The sequence below is a fragment of the Colias philodice genome, chromosome 10 (assembly GCF_061535455.1).
Source record: "Colias philodice isolate Cphi_HAF_F1 chromosome 10, ilColPhil1 Martin Lab GWU primary, whole genome shotgun sequence".
NCBI lineage: Eukaryota > Metazoa > Arthropoda > Insecta > Lepidoptera > Pieridae > Colias > Colias philodice.
Genome location: NC_143095.1, coordinates 721,080 through 734,998, shown reverse-complemented (window position 1 = coordinate 734,998; position 13,919 = coordinate 721,080).

The following is a 13,919-nucleotide window of genomic DNA, read 5'->3' as shown; positions in this document are numbered from 1 at the left end:
AAATATAGAGTTTTTAAGATAACCTACTTAGCTGTCATATATTATATCATTAGATAGTTAATAGTTTAATATTTTTGCCAACATAACATGTACCTACAACAAGAAGTCTAAAAGTCATAAATGAATAGATGAATTTCCACACCCAGTATATTAATTATTATTAAAACCATTCTCACTCCACACCACAAGTTCTACCGACTTATTTTCACAACAAAGCCCGCTATTTCTTATTTGATATACTGCTTTCCCTATCCTGTGGCTCTAACACTCCACTCTGGATGACGATGAATGATGACCCGACACCGCAGTGATTAACGACTCCGCCATTCATCATACCGTGACGCGACGACGCCGACGCGATCCGTCAACGGATCCGACACGAATTACATTGATTGACGCTTTTGATATTCGGTTACGACAATGTGCTTGCGTTAATTATGTCGTGATTAACGAGCGCGTTTTTTAGTAATGCGCTAATGTGATCTTTTTGTTAGTTTGGTTGTTTAAACTTGGGAAATGTCACTTGATTAGTTTCACGTGTCACCTCGAGTCAAGTTTCTCGTTATAGCAAGGTAGCTGCTGATATTTTCTCAATAAAAATAAATATTATTTTTAAAAAATAAAAAAAAGATTTGATTTCGTTTGAGTTGAGTTGAAGTTCTTTTGCCTACGAATATTTTGCCTTTTATAAATTCTAAACAATTATAAAGAAATGAAGTGTTTAATCAGAGTAATGATAATTGATTAAAACAAAAATTGATACTAAAAACATCACATGATACGATGAATTTGATTTTCTTGTTACCTATTGATTACCACTACGTAACTTCTCTTCAAATCAGGGAACTTTCGCCAAAATTACCAATTATTTATCGTTTAAAAATCTTGCTATCTTTAATCGATAATTAGTTGATAATAAGAGAGTGATAGCCACAATATTAAATTTGTAGATAATTGTATATTAAATACGTGTAATATTATCTATTATCTCGATCATTAGCTTATAACGATTGTCAATTGACTGTATTTAATCCTGAAATTTTATCATATTAGATATTGTATTTGTCCTCGTCCTAAATTGGTGTCATATCTTTGGTAACTATAAAATACATATAGGTATACCTACTATTCTTAGTTCTTCCTCTTCCTAAACAGTAATAATATGTTAGCGGTTTATTTTATTTTGTGCAACTAGAGATTATAAGATGAGGATCGATTAAAATAGAACATTGAAAAATATTCTTTGAAACGTAGTCATTGAGCTTTTGAATAATTGGTCTAATGTCCATAACTATTACTTATATTTTTAGTAACAACAAAACATTTATGTAGATTCAATAGGATGTTATTATAATTCAATATTTTGATACGAAACTCCTCATAAAAAATATTATAAAAATATATTATGATCTCAATGTCGTTAACACGTTCACTGCGGCATGTCCAGTATCGGGCCATCAGCGACTACACCACAGTGCGGCGCCCAAAATTGCAGTTTTCACCGTGGTGCGGCGAGGTTTTTTATATGTTAATCAATGACTAGAAAAGAGACAAATATATTTTTGTGATCACAGTTTGAAGTAGGACTCAATTTCGTTTAAAAATCGTATGGCAAAATATTGGACACACGCATAGAAAAGAAACCGTTTCTTTTGTGTGCGGTATGTCAAATATTTTGCCATGGACAAGCACCTCATGCCGCACTGTACTGCGAGCGCGCCGCGTGTCAGTCTCGCATAGTGATGCACCAGGACCCCACGCGTCGTTATCAAATTTTTAAATGACAATGATACCATAAAGGCTTTAGTTTTTTTACTTTCTTTTATTTCATAGCATAAATGCAAAAAATATGTGATGGCAGTTGTGAAAATAATATAAAACATTAAAACAAAAGTTACTTAACAAATTAAAACAAAATTTACTGAACAATTTCCTGATAGTACTCTATCAAGTACCTTGTTTTATAAGTGTTTTTTTTTGTATCGACGATCTCGTTATTTGTTAACAAACAGACATGAAATATACAAAATTGATTTATATCGATATCGATGTTTTGTTTTACAGTGTTTCCCATCGCTATTAACATGCCGTATCAACGCAGTGCGGGATGGCAAATAATTTTTCACAAAATCAGGGGTTTACATTTTCCCTCATATCTTTTAAACTATTGGGTCAAACTAAAAGCTATTTATGCGGTATATACTAGACTATATATACTATTATCTGAAAAAAAAATTTTTGAAATATCTTGAAATTTCATGAAATTATTAACCTTCAAAGTCAGAAGGTGCGATGTGATAAAAATGGCTCATGACGCACAGTGGTGAACTTGCCGATGTGAAGTATGGAAGACATGCCGCAACAACGGTAAGTTTGGCATTTTAGGTGCCGCAGTGAACGTGTTAACGATAACAACAACTTTTAAAATAAAATTTTACATAAATTTTATTGCAATTTGTATTAATATTGTGTAATTTTATTTTTAACATAAATATCATACATAAGGAAACAATTACCGGTGACAACTTAAAAACAGTGTTTTTTTTATTAGCACATTTCCTTTAAATACGTGACTTTTAAAAGGTATTTAAGATTTAATGAGATCACGCATGTATTTAAAAAATTATAGGACAAGGAACTACAAAAATATTTAATTATTGATTAATTTATTTGTATTAGGATTGATATTTCAAACTGGTTTCTGATTTCAAACAAACAACAATTGTTAGGTCAAAAGTTAAAAAGCTTTATTACTTTATTTATATTATATCTGAAATTGTTATATAAATAATATGTAATATATTTTTACATTCTCTTATTAAATACTAACGGTCCGCCCCGGCTTCGCCCGTGGTACATATTTACGTTTTACCCACATAAGAACCATCCTCGTACTTCAAGGAATATAATAAAAAAAGAATTATCGAAATCGGTCCACCCGTTCACGCGTGATGCCGTGACGACGCGAAACGGGTTTCATTTTTATATATAATATATAGATTATATCGCGTATTAGCGTATCTTTAATTCTAAGGATTCTAAGAAAGAGATAAAAATAATTTATCTCTTTCAGATTTTTGTCTATTTTTAGTAAATTTCCGTGTAAAGTGCACGATTAAATCTCCCAATAAAAATTACTGTGTCTTATCATAATTAATTAGGTGCGATATATTATTAATGCGTCATTTTGAAAAGATCTTTAATTTGGTTATATTTATCGACCGAGGAAAATGTAAAAGATTTAATATAATTACCTATCTCATAATTAGTTCTCATTACCTACTTATATTATAACAACTCGTTGACTATAGATTACATTGTAAAATAAGGTATTTACACAAAATAGATTTTAAAGTAGATACCCATAAACATAACAAACACACAAACAAACAAAGGTACATAACTACATAATAATATAAAATATGTTATTTTCGCGTTAATTTTGACCATACCTGCAATGAAAGGCAGAGAATAGAGATAGGATTGTAAGAATGAGAAGATTGATCGAATTTTCACCAGCTGAGCATGAACAATTGCCAAAAATTTTATAAGTAAAGCTTTTTGTATTAATATTTCGATACAGTTCATTTTCTGTAAAATACATTGCACATCAGGATTCATACATGAAAAAGTGATTCAATAAAAGTCTAGTCTTTAAAGAATTTGATTTCAACAAACATATTTTGAACACGTCAGATTTTCATTTATTTGTTGCATACCTATAGTATAAGTACATCATTATATTTATGTGGTATGAAACAATGAGTATCACTGCGGTGTGAGGACCTGACAGCCCGCCATTGCTTCCGCCTGCGACTTCCGCTGCCAGCTAGTGATGTGCTGTAGTACAATTTTATGCTATCGATATCGATAGATACACCTTTTAATTTGTATGATTTCAGTTTTCACCTGTTGTCAGTTGTTATATTGTATCCTAATTTGGGGAGAAGAATAAAATGACGGATCTAAACGGATATATTATAGTGTTTCGTATCAAAATAAATTATTTTAAATTTGAATTTGACATACCTACTCAAATTATTTTGAATAGCTACCCTGACTATTACTTTTTAACAATATTATACCAGAGTGAAACAACGGCAATTAATCATAATAATTAGTAGGCTAGTTTAAAGATTCCTGGAAGAAAAATTAGGTACTTGTTTACTGTGTCTTCAAATAAAGATTATAATAAAAAGTCTAGCACAAGCTTGAAATAAAGTAAAAAAGGACTAAAATCTTTTGCGTGTGTTTTTAATATGACAATAATAAAAATATGTTTATGAATTTTATCGATAATCGCTACACATCTCTATCCATCTGCCACAGTGTCAATTAGGAGACGCAGTCGGCAGTGCAACGATTTCAATAGAGCTCCCACTCTTGCACATTTGCAATATATTGTATGGGGTGAAGTGACAGCTCTATTCATATTAAGTCCTTGTTTTTCTCTTTTTATAGCTGTTTGAAATACATTAAATATGGTGCAGCGGGTTTTTAGTAGTATGATTGAATTGAAAATGAAATTGAGATATTTTGACATGATAATAATATGAATTATCATTGTGAGAACATAATTTATTGATGAATACGACATTATAAGCTTATTTGAAACGAATTTTTATGAACAAATGAAGTGATAGAACAATTACACAAAAAACGTATATTGCAGCCAAAAGTTTATCTTAATGTAGGTACTTAGTTAGATGAAAAAAAAAACATTAATAAAAAATGTTGTGTGGTTTTATGAAACCACGGTAAAAGTGAAACTGTTCGAACGGTTCCGAACACTGCTTTGTGTAACGCATGTCGCGTGACGGTCGGCTGCCGAGTAGGTACCTATACCTACTCGGCAGCCGCGATACACGTGAGCGCGACACAGACCAAAAAGTTTGAGACGATGTAATCACTTTAAAACATCGGCTCTAAAATCGTCATCCATCTATTCAAGCCCACAAACTTGCCAACGACCATCAACATGAACAGATCCATCTTGCCAACCAAAAGCGCCCAAAATAGCAACCAATTAGACATGTCAGCGCAGTCTAGCTCTGAGATCAAATGGTCAGCGGCAAATGTAACCGTTATTTAGTGCTGACAAATGATTTAGAACACGTTTACTCGAATTACTTACGATTTATCATTTACTACGATTGTAAGTAGTGAAAGTCAGATAAAAGAGTATTTGTCAGTATTGAGAAGAGCGGATGCACTTAAGAATTGCTAATTTTTTACGAATTGATTGGTGTAGGTTAATATAAAAATTGTTATTAATGTAACATATAATATTTTAATAATGTAAAACTGCATCAATATTCAATATATCTTTTTATACTGCAAATTATGCCAACTTTGCTGCCTTATAGAAAAGAGCGTAAATAATTGTCGGTCCCTAAAAAAACTTGTTTTCAAATACAGTAGGTACTGAATTTACGAAACGACAAATTACCTTTTTACCAGTCTGGAATAACAAAAAAAAAAACATTATTTCTTATTACAGAAATGCCCCCAAAATAACACAAACCTCATCAACCCATACATCAAGCCATATCAACAAACGCAACCCGTTATCACATCACATTTGTTTCCACGCAATGTGAAGCGCCACGGCACTACGAGCTAATGACCGGGCGAGTAATTAAGCCAATGAAAATCCGGAGGGCCGTCAATCAAGCGACGGATTTTGTCATGGGATTAGTGCCAGTGCGATAGTGTGGATCATTCTGGAAAAATTAATGGTTTTATGAATTATAGAAGTTGAAATAGAATATTGTTTCAAATTGTTGCTGCGTGGCTTTGTTGAGGTTGAAAAAGCGTAGTATTAATATTCATAAGTTTAAATTGTGAGATATTATAAACGGAAAAAATGCCTAGTTATGATCATTGTCCATAAATGTAACTATTAGCAAACGCTGTGTTTGCCTTGAAGATACTAATTCACGAAAAATTTTATTCTTTACACATATTATGTCAAAATAGTAAAATAATGACATAATAAAGCTGTAACGTTTGTAACAAATCCAAGCCAACGACTCATATAATTATTATTACAAGATAATGATGCACAATATTTACTTACTAATGAATACTTACACTCGTTACACATCCTAATCTACCATCCACTGTCAAAACCCGTCAATTCAACTCTATATTCCATCCAAGAGTCGCGGATACGGACGTGTCAATTAACTAATTACTGGCCAGTGACAAGGCGAGTTACTGGCGCGATGTCGCTGTCAGCTGTCAGCGGTGACAGGCGCGGACGGAACGAGCTTTCGTCGGGGCCTATTATTGACTTAAATACGGGGGTGTATTTGCGTTCTTAATGTACGAGCTCGTCTAGTATTTTGTAGATAATAATTGGACATGAAATTAGATTACAGTAACAGATTATATTTGTTAAATAACTATGTGTAGTGCATTTGTAAACATGCATTCGACTGCAATGAAATATCGTTATCAAAATCTAAGATACGTTTTTAAAGTTCCGTACTATAATATTTGAGACCCTGTATCTAGGTCCTAGGACAATATCCTGCTGGTATATTATATAGTACTTATTATAATAAATATTATTATCTGTGATCCTGCAACGGTCGTTTCTGTATTAGATACTACCTCATAGTTAAATTTATTTAGTACTAGGTTTCCGTCCGCGGCTTCGCCCGCGCAGTCAAAGAAAAACCCGCATAGTTCCCGTTCCCGTGGGATTTCCGGGATTGCTCATTTTCCCGGGATAAAAAGTAGCCTATGTCCTTTCTCGGGTATCAAAATATGTCTATACCAAATTTCATGAAAATTGGTTCAGTAGTTTAGGCGTGATTGAGTAACAGACAGACAGACAGAGTTACTTTCGCATTTATAATATTAGTATGGATTAGCTCTAAGGCTAACCACCAAGATATTAGTATAGTAAGAAACCCAGAAAATAATAAGTAAAGACGACGCCTGTACAGCACAAACGATCGCATACAATTAATTACATCTGTAGCTATACAAATAAAATTAGTATTCCGTCACATTATCGCTACAAGCCGAGGTGTCGTGTTGTCGTATTTCATTTATTAGCTGTGCATTTGTTGTTACGCCCTGATTTACGAGCACGCTAGTCCGTTGTGACAGCCCTGGCAGCTGCTAGATAGGGATAGCTTGATATCTGTCAGCGGCTTAATGAATATATAAGTACGTTAAATGCGATATCGAGTTAATGCAATGCATGAATAATTATTAACATTGACTGTGGACGATTTTTTTGAAATAGGCTTTAAAGTTACAATACAGAAACAGCTAGGATTAGGTTTGGTAAAGAATTATCAATCTTATAATGCATAATTTCTTTAATATGAAACAAAAAATCACCTTATCTAGTAGGCAAATTGTTGCCACAATGGATTTAAATTTTGAATATTAGTATTTAATGTAATACAGCTTTGTAAGAAAAATATTAACATATGATTTGGTATAGACAAAACATGCTTATACACATAATAATAATAACATTACATTTATTCCATTATATAAATAATCACACTTTTCCCTCACACCCTTCATACACATCGCTCAACACGCAATCCATTCACACCCTTTTGTCTTACTTTGAAAAATTGAAATTTTATTATAGTTATGTTGTACGATTTTTTAAACAAATAGGTCACTGATCTGTGGTTCATGTTTATTATAATAATTCTATTAATGGAATTCCTTTTTATTGGCGTATTGTTCAATTATTATGTAATTATTGTAAGAATAGCTGTAAGGAATCAGAAATAAATAAATAAATAAATAAATAAATCTCTTTGTACCTCTACGTTATTTATTTCAACATACATAAGTATTAAGACCGGAACAGATGAACCAGGATTATTTAAGTGTCTCTTAATTTTCAGCTTACGAAAATTATGGTTAGGTTATAATTAAATATTACACGTTTATCAAATTCACTTAAAGTTTACAATAAAATAACTCATACATTTTTCTATACTAGGGACGATGAGCATTTCAAAAGAAGAACTCAGTGTTTCATTTCTCAACCTAGAAAACGTACTAAGAATTGAAATGAGTCCGAAATTGGTTTATTGCCATGTGCGTAGGCGTTGTGCACAAATAATGCCCCATATTGACCATTAGAGCGGGCGTTGTATCGTAAATCGTCAATCATCTCTCGCATTAATCTTGTGCAGACAACTTGATAGATCATCGCTTTGCGCCAAGGAGTTGGTGTTCATGGATGTGCCAATTATTTTAACAATCTGTATCAATAATAAATTGTTGCGTTGTTCTATTGCTTGTGAACACGGCATTCTATTCTAGAGTAGCTATTGCTGGAATTTATGTGAAGTTATTTATTTATTTAACCATTTATTGTACCACAGCATTTAACATTACAATGTACAGTAGGTACACAATATAGTTGTATAGATGCGAGGTAAAGTTACAATTATTATTGTTTTTTAGCGTACAATTTTATTTATGTATGTACGTGCATAACTCGAATTTTGGAATAAACAATATCTTCCGAGGTGTACTTATTACAACGGATGTTTCAACTTGCTTGATATTATGACAGCAGAGTTGAAAATTATCTTACAGTTATCTTATATTGTAATGAGTTATGTGTGTTATGTGTTTGTAATGTTTTGTCAAAGTTTATATATAAAGTTTTAGTTATATCGATGCTTTTATTTGAAGCCCAGCAAACACTACGGTTACTTAGTACTGAAAAATTAAGTAGGTATTGAAATGTCACCCAAAGTACTTAACTTAAATATTATTTAACTTTACAAATTATTACGCATTGTTTGCACTCACTAATTGGAGTCAAGGATGGGTTAAAAGACAAATAAATGGTAATATATACAACATCTGTCACAAGTATGTACTTCTGACGTGCTTTATTGTATAAGGTTGTATTATTTAAATGTTAAACAGTGATTAATAGGTAGTTAATGAGATGTAATGAATATCCAATAATAATGTACGCCACGTACCAGATGACGGTCGATTGTCTTGTTTGTTTTGAAATCAGTTTTATCTGTAAATCGTATTTGCTCAGAATTCCATCAATTACTAAGTATGTGGTTTTCTTCTAATTGACAGAAGTAAAGGCAAAGCGTTATGTTTTATGGAGTATGTGTTAAGTTGGCAAAAGTGAGATCACACAGCAATACTTAAAATGTTCCACCATCAATTCTACAACATATTACTTACTTAACTTTTCCTCCACAGGCCCCCACCACACCAGCACACATCGTATTCTTCATCATCTGTAAACTTTCTTTGGATATTATACAGAGGATTTGTATCTTTGTAGGTAAGGTATATTAGTCAAAAACTACTGGACCGATTCCAAAAATTATTTAACCATTAAAATGCTAAATTTTTATATAATACTAGCTATACAGTATACTATTTAGTCCAGTAGTTTCGGAGCCTGTTCAATTCAAACAATCAAATCTTTCCTCTTTATAACTTAGTGTAAAAAAAAGACGTGTGCCACTCGGGGACTGCCGTTAAGCTATTGCAATTTGCATGCTATGCCTTCAAGCAACACCTCCGTGCCCGTCGGAGTGGGGAGCGTGAGGTTTTTCGTTACTAAATTTCTGGATTCGGTCCCCGCGCTCAAGGCCCGTGATAGAAGCTATGCAATAGCTTAAAAAGAAGCTTTATTATAATTTTAATAACACTTCCACAGCTCCTAATTCCGTGTCCCGTGACGCGGCCGCGTCGCTCGCCCGCAGGTAATATATCGCTAAACAAGTAGGTTGAGCGTTTTATCAAAGTCAATCGGTACCGCCGCTGTTGAGTAATTACCGGCTTTGTTTGCGCGACGTGATGTTTGAAAAAATTATATTTGCATGTACTTATTATGTTTGTTATAATGTGTAGGAAGGTAGTGTTCATTTTGTAGGTTAATATTGAACAATCCACTGCAAATACACTGCAACAAAAACAAGTCCTACTTTATTTTAACTAAGTAATAAATCAATTATTTTAACTAGGTAATAAATCAGAGAGAATTCTTTGGGAGGCTTTATTATGCTTTGATATATTTATGAACAAAAGTAAATACTTAGCGTGTTAATACATACAAACCAATAGGCTGGTCCACACAGAGCGAGCAGCCACGGCATGTATGGACCCGCCTAATAACAAAATACTGGTGCGATATTATGATCAATCATGCACCTAATTAAATTGTCTTAACGACTCTATCATACACAATGCTTCACAATCTAAATGTTCAAATATAACACTACATTATAAGTATTAATAATGAAACATAAGACAGCAAAGTACTGCCAAATGCATAAATCCATCAATCATAATTCGCTAACAAATATTTATTCTACAAAGTTTGCGAAACGTGACAACCTGTCAAAACTAATGTGTCTCTTATGGTGAGGCACTATCGCCATGCATGATGTCCATTGCGTTCTTACAGGGAAAAGTAGGAAACAAAGAAAAAATAGCAATGTATTTCATAATAGTTTAATTTTATAACAAGCTATTTTTGTACGTGTAGTATTATGAAAGGTAATAAACGATTCAAAAAAAAAATTCAAAATTCTTTATTTGGAACAATAAAATGTTAGTATTTAACTTTTCGTACTTACTATTAGAAATATGTAGTTTTATAAGAACAATTGATTTATTGTTGTAAATTTTATTTATTTGTCTGTCTTTCCACCTGTTTTTATTTGTCACACACGAAAACTGTACAAAATTCATTCTTAACAAAATAGTAGCAATGTATTATTTTCCTCTAGATTACACACCATCAACATGAGATATTAAACACACAAACACGTGAATATAAAGCTAAGAAAATAACGTCAGTAATTTTTTGCCACGACCCTCTCTGTCAGCATGTCAGCGCGGTTCAAGGATGAATATTTAACATATTATCTTGACACTTTACACAACACATTATGGAGAAGGTTTTTCTATTGTTTTATTTAATAACGAGCTTAAAATATAACGCAATATTGTAATTTTGTTTTAATTAGTGTTTACAATAATATTTTTGTTATGACTATAGGTTACACTTGTCTGTTTAACTGACGAACTTTTAGCTCTATTCATGGTAATAAACGTTTTGTAGTATTATTAGACTAAAGAGTTCTCACTGCAAATACGTTAAAACAGAATAATAACACAATGACCCTTTAATTTAAAAAACGCGTTTACAATAATCTAGATTCTACACCATAATGATGTTGCAGTTGGTACTCTCTTTCATATTTACATTCACTTGCAATTATACATAATGCATTGTAGTACATATAACATGTTCTACGACGGTGTAATTAGTAGGTAGGTATAGTTTAATCGATATCCTCCAACAAACTTTTCCGTAAGTAAACACAAAATAAACAACCAAGAAATGCACAGAAGCACACATAATACGTCAAAATTAATAAGACGTCAAATGCATCATAACAAATTATTTTTCGCGAAGATATAAACACAAGGGTCAAGTGAAAACGTCGGCAGGGGGATGATTTATGAGCCAGTAGAAAAACAGAGGCACTTTATCACAGACTTCGTAATGATTTATTCATAGTGAAAGCACTTATATTTTGACTGGTTCTGTTGAACAGTTTTAAATTATTAAAGTACCTATACTTAGGTATTTGATGAGTGGTTTATTTATTTTATCTAGATTTTTAGCGTATTGGGATGTATGAATCTATTTTCTATCGAATAATAGGTAAAGAGAGTAGGTAAATCTATTAATGTTATAACCAAACAATTTTTTGTGTCTTTTTTCACATACTCTAATCCAAATTCTATCAAAACTTCTCAAATAAAAAAACTTCTTTACCTTTTCAACTACCTACTTCTATTCATACGTCCAAATTAACAAATAAATACAAAATAAACAATAAAATACTTCATAATACGAAGATATTCTCACTAATCCCACCGTTCGCGACAGATGCCTGCAATCACTCAAAGTCGTTCCGTCCGCCTCCAACCAACTTGTCAGCTACCTACATCATTTTGTTTTCTTTTCAACTAAAGCAAATGTTAGTTCATTAAATATTAAATGGACGGAGACAAATTGAAATAAAGGGTTCAAGAACAATTTAGTTTTTCAGTTTTAAACGTTGCAATTGTATGCTGTAAAATTTATTTCAATAGGTTGAAATTGATATTTTTGGTTTTAAGGCATTCAAATGCTTTATAAATATAAAGTTATAAAGAATAGAAAAAATTCGATAACGAGGCGGGACTCGAACCCGCATCCTTTCACGCCAATCCGGGGCGGATGCTTGACCAACTCGGCCACTCATTTCAATAGGTTGCCAACATTTTTTTTTAATTTTATACAATTTGACAGATTAGTAATTGTTATTGAGGTAAATCAAATTAAACAGAATTCTAGTAAAATGAAAGTAGATGATCAATAATTATTTTACCATTGGAAACTTTTAAACTACAACATTAATTAAAAACGTCTAACTGCTATATCTCACGTACAATGTAGTAGCTAGCTTATTAATCACAAAATTTCCAAGCGATATAAAATCCAATACAATCAAGGTAGTTAATACATCGATCAATCAATGTTGTTTCATAATTAGAAGCAGACATAAGTCAAGATAAGACCATGTAATATATCTATGTAATTATACGGGTAGACTTATTACCTTCGTAGGTACTTTGCGAGTTGGAATAAAGTTAACCACATTTTACTGTACTGAAGAGCGCTTTTTTAGAGGAAGAAAGAGAAATGTTTATTAATCTACACTAATATTATAAAGCTGAAGAGTTTGTTTGTTTGTTTGAACGCGCAAATCTCGGGAACTACTGGTCCGATTTGAAAAATTTTTTCGGTGTTAGATAGCTCATTTATCGAGGAAGGCAATAGGCTATATTATATCATCACGCTACGACCAACAGGAGTGGAGCCACGGGGGTGAAACCGCGCGAAGCAGCTAGCAGCTAGTAAATTCATAAGGTGAAAGTTAGTGAGAGAGAAGAAGAATCTGTTCATAACTTTATATTTGGAGTATTTACGAGTTTTGCAACAGAAACATTGGTTTTAAACAGATGGCTATTATTATTTTAATTTTTGTATATTATGTAGAGCGTCGGTACCTATTGCGTATGTGCTGCGTATGTTTTTAATTCAATAATATTATACACGCAAAAGTTTGAAAGAATGTTTTGTAACACTTCAACGCGAAAACCACTAAATGAATATTAATTATACTTTGAATTATAAACCAGAATAATACATTTCAGTAGGGCTCATTCGCGAGTAAAGCTGCGCGGTACACTTAGTAATAGCAAATAATTAGATCACAGTATGGTCGTGTATAACATAATCTAAAACAATTCCTATTAAGTATCAGGGATCAGACCCTCGACAAGCACCAGACTGTAAGCTGACACCCCAGCCAACCTAATTGATTACAGCTTATTACGAAGAAACAATATTTTTTACCACTTAATTATCACTATATCTTATCAACACCTGTATAATATCACTATCAGTAAATGTCAAGAAATCGTTCTAAGCTGATTATTAGGTATTAAATTTTGATTTATCATACCATGTAATAATAATTATGGACAACATCGGATCAATTTTGGTCTATCTTACATAGATTATGCAAATTGAGTGACTTCGCAGTAATTAATTTAAGAAATAATGATTACGAGAAATTGTTTGTTTTTCTTTTTGTTTTATCAAGATAATATACAAGATAATATATTATATGTCGCATTGCGAACACGAAAAGGGTATATGGTATCATAAATCATAGCTCCCAAATTATTTTATCTCAAATTAAATGAATCTGCTTGTCCCGGTGAAAATAGGTATAATCACCCGGTGTCAGAGATATTTTTTATAATAACTTATAATCTCGAAGACTTCAGTTAGAGTTAGAAGTGTACCTTATCGTTGG